We start from the raw sequence: 12,334 nt of genomic DNA, 5'->3' as shown, positions 1-12,334 counted from the left end.
AGGAAGATGAAGACGTAATATAAGACTTCGTTATGGATGTTTTTCAGAGATGTGTGGTTTGAAAATGTCATGGAAGATACCTGGAGGCGTGGGATGTTGTTTAACACTTACCTGACCAGCTCGGTTTTTCATGTATGTGTGAAATGCGAATCTATTCAGGATGTCCCTTCACAGCCAGAGGCTAAGACTGCTATTAGAGTCGTAAACTCATCTTGCTGATTTTGGGGTTGAGGTTGATGTGGGGTGGCTCAGTGGTTTGGGCATGTTTGCTACTAACTTGACATGGTTTGGGTTCACACATTTGTACTAAATATAAAGCTTGGTTTTGTGGTATGGATACGTTTACCATGATGGTAAGCATCTGAGATCTGCATTATTTCAAGACTTCCTCCCACATCAGAGGCGATGGGGTAGCCCAGTGGTTATAGCATAATGCTTGTCGTACCGAAGACCTGGTTTTGATTCTTGACCTGCACACAATGTGTGAAGCCTTTGTTGGTGTCCTCTACAGTGAGATTGCTGTAATATTAAACACATGCCCAGTCATCCAGCAGTGAATGGGTACCAGGTAGGATAAGTCATATGACTATTAACCTAGTTCCTTACATGCGGATTGGGTTAACTGGGGTAATACTGTTCATGTGTTGTATGTGCTTGGAGCATGCACGTGGGTTATGGAGTTCCATGGAGTTCCATGGAGTTCAGCACTATGTAATTTGCGTTATTGTTATCCTACATCTGCTCACACGCTGTATTGTTGCCAAAATACTGCAGGGGTGGAAATAACCCATTGCCCGATGTCCGAGTCCAGTGTTTTTTTCTGTAGGGCAAGCAAATTTGTATATCACGCTGTACCGGTGTCCAGTTGACTTTCCAATGTTAAGAATGTTGTTAACTTAAAAAATCAACAAGAAAACGGCCGGTATAGTGGAAAAATGATCAGGGCAAGTGATTTTATGTGTGCCACTGTACCGGAGTACACTAACAATTTTTAACTTATTTCCACCCCTGTACTGTAATCAGTGGCATAAAACACAATTCACTGATCACATACCTGACCTTGTTTAATACTGTTCATATAATATGCAATATGAAGACCATATGTTGTGTGACAGTGTAAGCTGAGTGATTCATATTTAAGATGATGGGGTGGGCCAGTGGTTAGTGTTGTTCACTCAATACACTCTTTACCAGGTTTGATTCCAACATACTGTTAGACCAATTTGAATGAATTTGAACTTCATGGCATGGTTCAGTGTTTAATGTGTTAACACACAACATGCTTGACCAGGTTTGATTCGAAACATACTCTAAGATCAGTTTGACCTTGAACTTGCTTCTGACCTTGACCTCTGACACACTTGATCCTCAAGCAATAAACCCTGTCTTCAAGTATGGCGGATGGTGACAAGTCATGTCAAATTGTCATTGCAAGGTATCAAAGTCTTTGTTTAATGCAGAGACCCTGATAGTCTTTGCAATGTTGAGTGACAGCTTGTCATGTCAGTTACCTTGTTAGACACACTATTAACATACCTATATCATATAAAAAAGTTTCCCCTTTTTAACATATTTACAAAAGTCTATTTATCTAACTGAGATAAAGTCAATCTCATATTTCCATCGACAAATAAATGTTACTTTCATGAAGTCACATCAGCTTTGAGAGTCAATTTTTCGATTAACCTTTATGTATACTTGTTTTGGGTTATAATGAGGTAGGGCAATACACATGGCTTTCAGACATGACAGGTGACGTTGATTGTGGTTTGCGATAGACATCTATTTATAATGTCAGCGAAAAACATTAAGTGGTATACAGAGTAATGTACACAAATTGAAGTGTTGAAGAGAGACAGGCTTATGCAGTAGAGGGTTGCATTGATCTTGGGTCTAATACAAGTAGTAATGATGCTTGATTTTTGCATGATAACAGCTTATAGAGGAGATCAAAGGAAATCAACGATACACAAGCCTATATGTTGTTACAGAGTAAAAGATTTTCTACAGGGGGGTGATTTATTTCTGAAAAAGTAGCTGATTGATTTAACAAATGCAAAAGCCATGTACCGTTTGTTTGGTGTTTGGTTTGGCTGTGTTTTATTGAGTCGTTCCAATCCTTATCTTGATATTTTTTTCTTTAATGTGTATTTACATATCAATGTTTATTATTGGATTTTTCTTAGTTGGATTGGATGTCAAACCTGGGTCAGATAGGGGATTAGATGGTACAGTTGTTGCTGGGATGTGAAGGACCTTCTCTGATCTGTGATATAACATTCAGTGTCAATACTTGGGGTATTTGGTTGTCATCGAAAATGTTTCAGCAGGAGGCATGTTATTAATATATTTTAATCAAACTTTAAACATTAAATGTCAACGGATGTAATTTACTTGAAATGTATGTTTGGTAAGCCTAAGGTGTATTTTTGTGGTGTAATACATAGATAAAGGAAGAAAGGACTTGTGGAAGAAATGACTTGAGGTTAATTGTCTCAGCACTAAGTTAACTGGGACAATATACATTTTTAGGCTTTGTTTTTGTTTATAAGGCTACAGGGGAGAGAATATAATAGATTTATTTTTACCTTGGGAAGATGCTCACACTATCAGTCATTGGTTTGTTTGGTCCGGTATTGATAATGAGTGAACACCTGCACCACTAGGCTACATTTCTTTTCATTTTCATTAACACTAAACGTCATAGTAACATCTTATTCCTATACACATAGCTACATGTTGAGGAGGTGATGTAAATGCTCTCCTCTCTCAATAGTGTTATTGTATGATATTATTGCAACGAAAAATCAAGATCTGAATAAACATTCATAAAGATTTTAGCATTAATCACCAGTACTGTTTGCATGGGAGACAGTTGATACTTGGCTCTCAGGTAAACCTGATGGTGGTTGTTCTCAAACATCGTCAATACTGATCAATGGATTTTATGGAGTTGACTTTGTTAATCAGTTGTGCAGATAACATTATCTTTTGAGTGTTTTATTATTGTGTTTTGTCCAGGTAAAGTCTTTTATGTCAATTTTATACTTTATCAGCGAAATTGGTTTAATGTCTTTGTTGCTTTTGAAAGAGTATCAAAAGTTTTATCAGAAAGTTTGTAAGGCAAGAGCTATCAAATATTAACTCTGTTTATCAAATAGGCCTCTATGTTGTTGTGCAGTAATGTTGGTGGATCATTAGTCTGAAGTTGAATGAGTCTGTGGTGGATAAACATGTGGGTTTGTATTATTGGTTTCATATAAAATGAATCATATTCACCTTAAGTCTGATTGTTTTTGATGGGATTTGGGGAACTTAATTTGCTTGGGATTAGAATTGAAAAATATCGGCCTCAGATTTGAAAAAATGCTGTTGATATTCTCAAATAAGGTGTTGTTTCTTAAATAATTGTTTGGCTTCTTGTATCAGTGAATGTGTGAAGGAACATAGTGACCTGGTTCATTATATGTCATCTAAGGATAGGATGGTACTCAGCATAGGCGGATCCAGAGGAGAGGTGCGTGCACGCAAATTCCTCCTAGGACCCTTGAAACTGAACTGTGCAGCCCCCTTTTCTCTAAAAGCTGTATCCTCCCCGCGCAGGGACTCAGGTACTTGGGTTGGTTGGTCTTGAGTAGCGTTTACATGTCTACCCATCCCCGCAGTTAGTCATATGATATATTGTTTGACTACAATAAAAGTCTCTGGTTTCAGAACAACTCACTAATGTTCACATTAATTTCTGACCTTGCATACATTCATTCAGCCTTTTAAGCTTGAGTGAGATAAAACTAATCCGTGAAGATCCGGGTTAGAATAGGTCTGCTGCAACCCATGCTTGTCATAAGAGGCGACTAATGGGATCGGGTGGTCAGGCTCGCTGACTTGGTTGACAAATGTCATTGTAGGCCAATTGTGTGGATCGATGCTGATGACGTTGATCATTGGATTGTCTGGTCCAGACTCGATTACAGACCGCCATCATATGGCTGGAATATTGCTGAGTGTGGTGTTAAACAACAAGCATAAAAAAGATAAAGCTTCAGTCAGTTTTTGTTTATGCATCATCAGATCGTTCCATGGGTGTATCTAAATACATTTTGCAAGGGCTGTGTTAAAATAAATCCCAGTTGGATATTTTTAACACAACTCTTGACACCTACAGATGGTTACCGAGTGTCAGGTGTTCTCGACACCTGGGGAGTACAGTTTAGACTGTGACCATGTTTCATTGATGTGAGAGGTTGATCATTCTGACATAGAAATACTCAGTAAGGTAAATAAAAAACCAAACAATTTATGTTCTAGTAGCAGGCTGTCAACACATGACCACCTGATCTGCTAGATTATGTTTCTATCATAATATATAGGTGTGTTTAGTGTATAGAGTTACTGGAGTGTAAATAGGGCTGTCATGGTTTGACAGGTGGAGATTGGAGTTACCTCCCTTGTCACACTGTCATTAATTACTTGCAACGTAAGATCAACATGGAATTGTTTGCTTGTATCACTTGAATGCTTGGGCCAAGGTTATGATATTCACACCTGGGATGTTGTGTTTGAAGTTTGGTGTTGATTACTGTCAAGAACGTTTCAGTAACAGCATCATCTATTTTTAATTATCGTGCAGTGGTTTCCATTTCACCTGAAACTCAATAAAAAGCCTGAATGGCATATATGCAAGTTCTTGTGTTTCATTCGTTGGGTTTTAAGTTGTGTGGTGTGAAGCCCATTTCTGGTGTCCCCCAACTGGATATTGCTGGAATATTGCTAAAAGTGTTGTAAAACTAAACTCACTCACTCTCTTATTTAAGTTGTTCGGGATACCAAACCAATTTTCCTGATACCGATTTATTTTTCAAATTGAATCGATTCAGACATTTTGTCAGTTTTTGAAATTTTAAATTGAAAGGGTCCGTGTTATAAAGGTAATGTTAAAAAGTAAAAATATATATCACATATCTTTTGTTTTGGGGATATAATATTGTGAGCTATTTTAATTAGATACTAATCAGATTATCTGCTAACATTTCATTTCAATATCACGTGATGTATGTTATTCAAACTCATCATATAGTGATGGTGCTAAATAAAATCATCTTACCGGTATGTCATTTGTTTTCGTGATTCCTATTGCATCCAAATGCCAACTGGAGCTGAAATAAGTATCTGATGAAGAATATATCCTGATACAAATTGTATTGTGACCCTGGTGTATCATTTCCGACAGAATCGCTGCATCTGACTCCAACCATATCATATCATCTACACAACGCTATGATGGAAAACACATGAAAATCCATATTGAGCAAGAGGGAATGTTTCTTTGCTGACGTCCTAATATCCCCTGTGAATCAGATAAAACACATCCAATGATGTAGAGTATTGCCTTCACCAAATGGCAGATGGAGTTTTGTTAGCAAAATCTCGCAAAGAACTTGCAATATCGTCACTAAAAAGACCTAGTAGATTCTATGGAATAAGAAATCTTTTTGTTCTTTTCAATGGTATGGAATAACAAATCTGACAGTTATTTATTGTTACACAAAAGTATGGAATTGGAATTAAAGAGGACAATGTTAACAAAGGATGTTTGAATAGATGCAAACAAATTCTGAAGCTTAATGTTCATTTGGCTAAAAATTGGCTTTGAATCACATGGCATAATTGGCCAAATCTGAAAGAAAAAAATATCAGTTTCAAGAGCTTCTAAACATTCCAAGTATGTTAGGCTCCAGGTTTGAAACAGTTATAAGTGTTTTGTGTAAACAGTTGTAAGTGCTTTGTGTAACTAATGTTTAGCTGTTTATTTTTGGAATGTTTAAAAAACACAAACAAATGAAAGATAGAAGTCTTAAGCAGCTTCAGGATCTGTCTATTTTGAAGGAGTATCCATTGCAGGGTATATGTTTATATCACCCATCTTTAAAAAGATACAGACCAATATTTCAGTTTCTTGGAGGCCTTTGCGAACACTGGGTGGCTCTGCATTCTGTTGATTCACAATTTAATATCCCCTCTTTCACAATTCATGGTAGTCTGCTGGCAGGAGACAGCTAATTTGTGCTGAGGGCAAATAATGAATGAGTGAGTGAGTGTGTGAGTTTAACGTTATACCGCTGCTGGCAATGTTACAGCAATATCACAGCAGGACACTAAAAATGATCTTTACACATCAGGGATTTACCTTGAGTCCTGTATTTGAGGGTCCCTGGGACTAATACTCTTAAATTTCAAGGGTCCTGGACTACAAAATGGTGGTCCCAGACACTTAAATATTATTATTAATACTATGTTGTCATATTGTTGTAATTCAGTTACTGTTATTGTATTGTGTATCATGATCATCACATTGTTACAGTAATTAAATTGCAAATGATACCATAACCCGGCTAGTAGCAAACTCAGTGATAACTTATTGTTACTTGATCTAAATTTTTACAAGAAATATTCCGATTTTTTCTTGGTCCCTGTCGAGGCGCTAATAAATTTTGTTGCGTCCATTGTCAATGTTTTACGTATAGGTTGCTGGAAATCGCGTTCCGTAAATCCCTGACACATTGTACCTCTGTAGGGGATCGAATCCAGATCTTAGGCATGATGTGCAAACGCTTTAACCATTAGGCTACCCAACCATAATTGAAAATCCAGTGATGTTGAAACTTATTGAGGTGTAAAAATTCATGAATCGAATTTCATTACCAGTTGACAGTTCTTTCATTTTAATACAATTTGAAAATAGTCATTGTAAGAAGTGTTTTGTTGCCATCCATTTTCATTATTTTGAGTATTTCTGTATGCTATACTGGCAGATACCAATTCCTTGCAGAAAATCAATTTAAGAATTATCTCTTGTTTTAAGCCCCCAGGGTAAATTGTTCTTAACAGGGTTGTAAGAGATAGATTTAATCAGTCATTAGGTTATCAGCATCCAAGATGGCAGTGTTATCAAAGATAGATCTAATCCATCCTTAGGCAACCAGCATCAAAGATTCTAGGGTTATTACAACAGATGAAATCCAATTTTCTTACACGAACAAGACAGAAGTGAATTGCCTCATGCGAATTTTATGAGTTGAAACATGTTGTTTGGGTTTTGAAACACGATGCATTTGTTCTGACTCTTTGAAGATTTTATTGCCAGCGGTTTCAAAGCAATTACAAGTCGAGAAACTTCGGTTCCTGACTATTTGAAGTTAGCTTTCATCCGTGGTCAAGCCAACATGGCTGTTTTGTTATGCAGTGCTCTGCAGCAATTTCAAGTGGTTGCCTCTCTGAATAACTACTGATGAAGTAACTCGGTTATATGCATTTGTGATTTGGATAATCGCAGTCTGTCCTCAGGAGAAGTGGTTGTGAGTTAGGCCCATGTGTGCAAAGTCACCTTAGCACTAAGAGTGGCTTTGGCTATTGTAAGCCTGGTTAATGAGTGAGTGAGTGAGTTTTCACCGCTTTTAGCAATATTCCAGCAATATCACGACGGACCTGGTGAATGTGCGAGAGGGGAAGTGAACAAGTGTTGTTTAATCCAGGCAAGTTAGAATATTCCAGATGTATAACACTATTCTGTAAATACCTGAGTCATGGGGCAAACCAGGGGTTGATGTGATGAGCATCATCTTGCACCTTTGCAGTACAATGATAGTAATCACTGAGCTAGTTTAAGAATTTGTAAAACCTGGGTAACCAAGTTACTTTCTTTCAAAATGTTTCTTTCCTTCAAATTCTTTTTGAAAGTCAAAAGTTAGTAATGAATAGTCAGCTAGGTTTAATCGTGGTATGTAAGTTTTGTTATGTGGCTTTGAGGTGGTATGAGGTGAAATTCTGTTCATGATTATTAAAGTAACAAAATGAAGGGCTTCTACATGTGGAAGCTTCTACCAGCCCAGACTTGGTTCATACCAGGCTACAGTGGATGCCCCACTCAGATGCAGTATACCAGAGATGCCAACCCATACGATGTTATCATATTCGTTACGAAAAAAACAAACACAAAATACGCAATTACGATAGCAGTAAAAATGTACGATTTTTTAATTAAATTAAATCATCAAATAGCATATGTAGCATACACAATAAATTTCAACCACATTTTATTCAGTATCAAGCTGTATGTGGATACTTATACTGTTTGGATGAGTACACTGTTAATAACAAGCTCTTAAATTATCCATATATTTTTTATTTGATATGAAAACCCTTTGGAAAAGTTAATACTAATTTTGGCCCCAAAATACTAATTTTTGCATCAGTTTTTGGCCCAAAATACTAATTGGGCTAAATTAGGGTTGGCATCTCTGAGTGTACTGACTAGAAGCCATGATCCAGTCCTTGTTTCATCCCATCAATGCCAAGCACAGGCAAGGTAGCAACAAGTACAATCATTTATACTGTTTTGGCACGACACTGTCAGAGATCCTAGCATTCTGTTCTCTGAGCAAATGCTCTTTCCACTGAACCACGGTGGCCGTTCACAAACTGAGACCTCATTTGTGCAAGTTGTTTCGAACCACTGCTTTTGAAGTTGCTGAAATGATGACTTTTCCTCCACAGGTTCTTGAACTTTTAATGTGCATTATTCCTGGAAAAAGTTATTCAAAGGATAAGAGTTTGTCCATAACTATCTCCGTTAAGTTGTTTGAATGTTTGTGATAAGGCAGTGGGGCATGAGTGAGAAAGTAGCCATGTTTGCTATGGGCCGAGAATTAGCTCCTGTAGTTTATGGACGTAATCATGTTTGCTGAGATGGGATTCTGTAATAGAACATTGACTGAAGGGTTATTCAATTTGTTTCAGACATTATCTCCCACAGAACGAGTGTGATGGACGGAATGTTTAAGATATCGGACTTTAATGTCTGGGAAGTTGCTTCTTCCAAGGCAGTCTTCTAGAGACGTTCCTTCCAAGAGATCTGACAGTCATATACTGTAATCGTAGTTATTTTGCGTCGGATTAATTTTTGCACTATTAGCGCAAAAAGACTGTGCGTCAATAATCATACCAAGCGAAATATTCATGGTAAGGTCATGACAAATACTCAAGTAGAAACAACATGCAATTGAAACAAAGACACGAAATGCAGCCAATCAACGATTTGACCATGTGAACAACACGTGTTCATAAACATCAAACACTTTACTTTATGATTTCTATGTTTAATTATCGTAAGTCCTAGTGTACTCTCTTCCTTAATTCGTTGTCAGTTGAACTCGCATATGGGACAGGTGTTGCCATGTTGACTCCCTGATTGTTTTAGTAAACACGATTCAATTATGGCGGCTAGCTTTGACCATTGCATGTGTATCGGTTGTGAAAACTTTGTGATGGATACCATCACTCTGGTGTTTGAAATGCGCAAAAAAACAACTGTGCTAACAGGTCTTTTGTGAACTTTCCACGAAAATTGCTCCTGTGAAAATATATACGATTACAGTATTTGTTGAATTGGTGATCAGTATGGGTTAAGGTAGGAGGGATCGTTTTGAAATTTTGACCTGCTCGTGTCTTTGAGGTTTGGTTGCAGATTGTCTGATTGTGTATGATTTGATGAGAATTTTTACTTGATGATACTCTTCAGAAGGAGTTGTGATGTTTATTCAATTTCATAGTGACTCCAGTATGTGTTTAGGATGGAATGTTTAAGAAATTTTAATTTTAATGTCTTGGAATTTTCACCATCTGAGGCATATTGTAGGAGTTGTTTTGAGGGTATCAGTTTCTCTCACTGGACATGGAACAATATGATTCAGATGACAGTTTAAGCTCAGTTCAGATGTATGAATTAACTGAAGCCTCTGGCAGTCTGTTAGGACAAGATACTGAAGTCTTGATAGCCATGTTCACAGCTTACCAGATTCATAAACTGGAGCCTCTGGCAGTCTAGGACAAGATACTGTAGTCTAGATGGCCATGTTCACAGCTTACTTGATTCATAAACTAACTGAAGCCTCTGGCAGTCTGTTAGGACAAGATACTTAACTCTTGATAGCCATGTTCACAGCTTACCAGGTTCATAAACTGGAGCCTCTGGCAGTCTGTTAGGACAAGATACTGTGGTCTAGATGGCCATGTTCACAGCTTACCAGATTCATAAACTGACTGAAGCCTCTGGCAGTCTGTTAGGACAAGATACTGAAGTCTTGATGGCCATGTTCACAGCTTACCAGATTCATAAACTAACTGAAGCCTCTGGCAGTCTGTTAGGACAAGATACTGAAGTCTTGATGGCCATGTTCACAGCTTACCAGATTCATAAACTAACTGAAGCCTCTGGCAGTCTAGGACAAGATACTGAAGTCTTGATGGCCATGTTCACAGCTTACCAGATTCATAAACTGGAGCCTCTGGCAGTCTAGGACAAGATACTGATACCTTGATGGCCATGTTCACAGCTTACCAGATTCATAAACTGGAGCCTCTGGCAGTCTAGGACAAGATACTGATACCTTGATGGCCATGTTCACAGCTTACCAGATTCATAAACTGGAGCCTCTGGCAGTCTAGGACAAGATACTGAAGTTCACACCTTTGATGGCCATGTTCACAGCTTACCAGATTCATAAACTGGAGCCTCTGGCAGTCTAGGACAAGATACTGATACCTTGATGGCCATGTTCACAGCTTACCAGACCAGATTCAAGATACTGAACTGGATGGCCTGTTGGCAGTCAGTAGGACAAGATACTGATACCTTGATGGCCATGTTCACAGCTTACCAGATTCATAAACTGGAGCCTCTGGCAGTCTAGGACAAGATACTGATACCTTGATGGCCATGTTCACAGCTTACCAGATTCATAAACTGGAGCCTCTGGCAGTCTAGGACAAGATACTGACTGATACCTTGATGGCCATGTTCACAGCTTACCAGATTCATAAACTGGAGCCTCTGGCAGTCTAGGACAAGATACTGATACCTTGATGGCCATGTTCACAGCTTACCAGATTCATAAACTGGAGCCTCTGGCAGTCTAGGACAAGATACTGATACCTTGATGGCCATGTTCACAGCTTACCAGATTCATAAACTGGAAGCCTCTGGCAGTCTAGGACAAGATACTGATACCTTGATGGCCATGTTCACAGCTTACCAGATTCATAAACTGGAAGCCTCTAGCAGTCTAGGACAAGATACTGAGTCTTGATGGCCATGTTCACAGCTTACCAGATTCATAAACTGGACTGCAGTCTAGCCTTTGGCAGTCTAGGACATAAAGATACTGATACTGATACCTAGATGGCCATGTTCACAGCTTACCAGATTCATAAACTGGAGCCTCTGGCAGTCTAGGACAAGATACTGATAACCTTGATGGCCATGTTCACAGCTTACCAGATTCATAAACTGAAGCCTTTGGCAGTCTAGGACAAGATACTGATACCTTGATGGCCATGTTCACAGCTTACCAGATTCATAAACTAACTGAAGCCTTTGGCAGTCTAGGACAAGATACTGATACCTTGATGGCCATGTTCACAGCTTACCAGATTCATAAACTGGAGCCTCTGGCAGTCTAGGACAAGATACTGATACCTTGATGGCCATGTTCACAGCTTACCACCTGGCTACAAGTTGTCTGATGTGTCCTGTCAGTGTGGTCAGTTGACCAGCTGACCCATCACAGCTCAGTGTTACCTGTCTTGCCTGTCACTCTGAGTTAAATGGTAATTAGTGGCTGCAGGCTTCACAAGATTTGTGGCTTGTCCAACAGGTGTTAGGCTGTGCTCGGCAGTGCTTGGCTCCAGCAAGGGATGCTGAGTCAGCAGTTTCTGCTTGATGTGTGGGGCTGTGTTAATGTATTTGGCATATTGGTTTAAGTAAGAATTTAGATGACCGGACTCAGCTGTTGGTGGTGTATTGTAGTGGTGGTTGTGTCGATGGTGATGTGGGGCACTAAAGGGCTGTTCGTGTGCTCTACAGTGGGGATTCCCGTCATCAGGGCCCACAAAGTGGGTTGTCTGTCTCAAAAGCCCCAGAATCTCATTATTTTCCCTACTGCCTAAAGCCCTAAATGAAGCAAGTCTAGACTTCTACGGGTTCAAGTTCTGAATCTCCATTGCTGGGGTTCCTATTCAGTTTAAATGGGTTTATTTGTTATGATCAAAATTACATGTATTCAGAGACTAACCATTCAGTCAGCTAATGATGATGATGATGATGATACATATATGCTAAAACATCATAATGACATTGGATCATGTTGAGAGCAGAAGATGAGGTTTCCCCATGAGTGAGTGAGTGAGTATGTTTCACAACACATCAAGCAATATACCAACAATATCACAACATAGGCATTATACATTAAGATGGGAATGGAACAGAACCTTCTGTACA

General features: G+C 38.7%; 1 protein-coding gene across 1 annotated transcript in view; it reads left to right on the top strand.

Annotated features, from left to right (window-relative positions):
- LOC124271647 overlaps positions 1–12,334 on the top strand; it is a 134,817-nt gene that overhangs the window by 63,598 nt on the left and 58,885 nt on the right.

This window comes from Haliotis rubra, unplaced genomic scaffold (assembly GCF_003918875.1).
Source record: "Haliotis rubra isolate DU_JTF1 unplaced genomic scaffold, ASM391887v1 Scf162, whole genome shotgun sequence".
NCBI lineage: Eukaryota > Metazoa > Mollusca > Gastropoda > Lepetellida > Haliotidae > Haliotis > Haliotis rubra.
The sequence above is the reverse complement of the archived record's forward strand: the minus strand, read 5'-3'. Positions and strand labels throughout refer to the sequence as shown.